A 4,519-nucleotide genomic window follows, 5' to 3' on the forward strand; every position below is an offset into this window, starting at 1 on the left:
AATTATATTTAATGATGTTGAGTTGAATCATGTTGCTTATGTTGAATTGTAGTGATTATGTGAGATGGTATTGACTATGTTGATTTTGATTTTTGTGACCTAAAATGTAGAGTTTCCCAAAATGGGTTAATCCCAAATTATTTTGCTAAATACTTGTGGGCTTGCTTAGTTATTAAAATCAAGAGAATGGTTTATTTTTGGAAAAATGTGGAAGATGTCCATACAATTCCTTCCTATCTTGAAATCGAAGTGATTGATTAAAAATTCCATATTGTGTTTGTAAGAATGGTAATCTTCTATTTCTATATATAGATATATTGAGATGGAGGAAATTGTGGTATAATGGATGGATAATGGTAGGCTTGTGAAGAATAATGAAGGAAGGAAAGAGAACTAATGACTAAGTTATATATGTGTACAGGGCATACTTCAGGAGGGCCAAGCACTCCGTTGTAGCACTGTGAGTAGTAGTACTTCGATGTATCTTTAACCATTAATGATTATTGTTATCGACGTTATGATCTTCGTCATAAGAATTATGTTGACATGTATGTTATGTATGTTACGTAATTATTGTGAAATTATGGAAACACCAAAGGTGTATGCTATATGAGGAACATTGTGAAATTATGGAAACATCAAAAAGGATTTGTGAAATATGCATCTCGAATTTGTGAAGTATGGATCACCAACTTGTGAAATATGAAACGATGTGGCCGAGGGCCATTTGTGAAGTATGAATTTCCGAGTTGTGAATTGTGAAACTATGAAGCCAAGAACCGAATTGTGAACCTATGAAACCCAAAAGCTAATTTATGTATATGTGAATTTATGAGGCCGGGGGCCGACTTGTGAATTTATGAGGCCGAGGGCCGACTTGTGAATTTATGTGGCCAGGGGCCATTTGTGAACTATGAACCTATGTGGCCAGGGACCATTTGTGAAATTATGAAGCTATGAGGCCAAGGGCCAAACTTGTGAACTTGTGAATTTATGAGGCCGAGGGCCGACTTGTGAATTTATGTGGCCAGGGGCCATTTGTGAACTATGAACCTATGTGGCCAGGGGCCATTTGTGAAATTATGAAGCTATGAGGCCAAGGGCCAAACTTGTGAACTTGTGAATCCAAAGGGCCGAAGGCCGATGTGATAAGTTGTGAATCTATGAAACCTAAAGGCTATCGTGAATGTGTGAACCCCTCAGGCCAAGGGCCGAACGTTGGAATTGTGAAACCGATAAAGTCATCTGTAATCTAATGAAAATGTGCTTACTTTGTCCTATTAACTTTACGTTAATTATGTCAACTCGTGGGAATGATGTAACGGTTACCATTAGGACTCTATTAATTACAAGGCAAGGCAACTATGTTAACATATAAGAACGATTAAACAACGATGTATACTATTGATTAATAGAACACGTGAATTAAGTCATTTACCCAAAAGAATTTATGTTCATTCTTGAAGAATAGATTCTGAGTAAATATAAGAGTAGCCATGTGTATCCATATGAATTTGAAGTTATTTTGCTATGTTGCTTATGAATTGGAAGTTATTCAGAATCTACGATATAAGTGCAAAGTTTAGCATTATTATGTGACCCTCATGAGAATGTGAATTAGTCTCTTATTGTTAAGCGTACGAAAATGACATAATACAACAAGAAACACTCTAGTTATAATATGTTCCGTTTGAATTAATGAATGATGTTCAAGTATGCTCAGGTATGTTTCAAGTATATGTTACAAGTTTGAATATACTACAAGGTCAAACAAGTTTCAAGGGCTTTATGCCAATGTTTCAAGGGCCTCGTGCCACCACATTTCAAGGGCTTATAGCCATCAAGTTTATGTTGCAAGATTGGGCCTCAGGCCGTTATGTACTCAGCACAGAATCAGACTATTACATTGACATGTATTATGTTTCAAGTTAAGCATCATTTTATTTATGTATTACTATTCACTGAGCCCGGCTCACTCTCTATTATGTCTGTTTCTGTAGGTCACCAACCAGGTGGTCAGTCCTAGCCAAGACGTCCGCTTTCTTTTGTCAACCTTCGTATGTCCAGGCACTGTATAAGCCATTTATTTTGTCAAGTTGTTAAGATGTTGACTTGCTTATGGGTGTCCCTCTAAGGTTGTTGTATATACTTTCATGTTCATTTTTTTTGTATACGCCCAATCATGGGGCTGGCATTGTAAATGTGTATGTATATGCTCCGGGTTATAATTGGAACTTTATCTATCCACTATAATGCATGTGATGAATGAGATCCTGGCATGTAGAAGTAGCTCAATGGAGTTTATTTGTTTCATTATTTCCATTTTTTTTTCGTGCTTCCGATAAGGCCCCGTATGTTATGTTACCAGGTTACATGTCCGTTTCTGAATAGGTCATGCCCAAACTTTTAGGGGCGGGTTTGGGACGTGACAAGAGCTATACGTTTCAATCCCCTTTTTGCATTTATACTTTCTACTTCACATTTTCTGCTTTATGTCCGTTCAACATCTGTTCTTTATGTTTTGCACTTTCTGTAGCTATTCATGATCTGTGCATTTTGTTTTGCACTTTCTGCATCTGTTCATGTTGTGTGCTTTCTGCTTTGCACTTTCTGCATCTATTCATGCCGTTAATAACATTGTTGCCCTTTCCTTGCAGCTATGGGTTTACGCATATTTTCCAGCCCTCGCTCCAAAGCCTATAGAGAAGCTCCCCTTTGTTGTCCCTTACTTACGACGGTTCGATGATCGGTGTCAGTACCAAAGTTGTGAGACCTTCACCTTATTCCACTATTACTTTGATACAGTGGTCACCACCGAGGTGACCCGAAACTCACAGTCATTTTTGCTTTAATGCTGCTTTGATTCACACTTTGGCAACAGATGACAACTAACAATCTGTACATTCTTTATTTGTAGATCGCGTAGTAGCCGTGGGCTATGATGCTGGCCAAGGTAAGAGACCAGTATGGAGGAGCTTGGGACACATCGCGCTTCCGGATCCTGCTAAAGGGCCCAATCTGTCGGGCTTGGTTTTTGAGCGAGGGATTCGTTCGCCAGACTGTGGGCTTGCCTGATCCAGTCGTTCCGATGCCACCCAAGGAGTCTATGAGGACAGCAGATGGCCTATCTGTTGATGCAGTCATACAGTTCGTGGTAGTCTTGGACGCTGACTTCTTTAGAGGAGAGGGCGATTACACGAAATTTATTCTGAGTGCTCAAGCAGGCGAAGGGGCAAGGGCTCCTGTGGCGGGGGAGGCGACGCAGGCGACTAGGCCCAATACTAGAGCGATTGCCCCTGTGGAGTAGACTATCCGTTGGCTTGAGTTTCCTACTACGCTTATATGATGGCAGTCGACTGGGACTGCTTACTAGATTTCGATCCAGTTGGCAGAGGCTGGGCATGAGTATGTCGGAGTTTGAGGCACGTCTCAGGTATGGACCACACTTTACCATTTGCATCCTCACATTTCCATTTCAGATATGTTTATTCCAGACATTGATCATCCAAATGCACTTGCAAGCATCTATAAAGTATACAGGGAGCCTCTTCGAGTTGGTGGCTTCTCTGATGGGTATGGTGCAGAGGAGGAAGATGATGTTTGGTCTCCATGGTATCCAGGTAATTTCCTTCAGTTCAGCATGCATTTCATTACTAACTCTGTTTGTGTGTCACACTATCACATTTCCACTAAAACATTGTCATTTCAACTGTAGTCTTTCCCAAACTACACCGATACATTGCATTGGCACAATGTACTCATACACTGTACTCACACTGTATCTAATTTCTACATGATACTTATTCTGCATACTATGCTTGTATCTGATACACATGCTGTAGCTAATACGTTGACGACTGTTTTTTTTTCCAGATTCCATCTACATCGATGGCACCGATGGCACCAGCACTAGCAACACCTCCTTCAGCAGTATGGAGCAGAGAGAGACAGGCCCCAATCAGTCGGGCTTGGTTTTTGAGCTAGGGATTCATTCGCCAGACTGTAGGCTTGCCTGATCCAGTCGTTCCGATGCCACTCGAGGAGTCTATGAGGACAGTGGATAGCCTATCTGTTGATCCAGTCATACAGTTCATGGTAGTCTTGGACGCTGACTTCTTCAGAGGAGAGGGCGATTACACGACATTTATTCTGAGTGCTCAAGCAGGCGAAGGGGCAAAGGCTCCTGTGGCGGGGGAGGCGACTCGGGCGACTAGGCCCAATATTAGAGCGATTGCCCCTAATGAGCAGACTATCCGTTGGCTTCAGCTTCCTACTATGCTCACATGATGGCTGTCGACTGGGACTGCTTACTAGATTTCGATCCAGTTGGCAGAGGCTGGGCATGAGTATGTCAGAGTTCGAGGCATGTCTCAGGTATGGACCACACTTTACCATTTGCACCCTCACATTTCCATTTTAGATATGTTTATTCCAGACATTGATCATCCAAATGCACTTGCAAGCATCTATAAAGTATACAGGGAGCCTCCTCGAGTTGGTGCCTTCTCTGATGGGTATG

The sequence above is a fragment of the Camellia sinensis genome, chromosome 7 (assembly GCF_055761805.1).
Source record: "Camellia sinensis isolate YWXY chromosome 7, ASM5576180v1, whole genome shotgun sequence".
In the NCBI taxonomy this organism is placed as follows: Eukaryota; Viridiplantae; Streptophyta; class Magnoliopsida; order Ericales; family Theaceae; genus Camellia; species Camellia sinensis.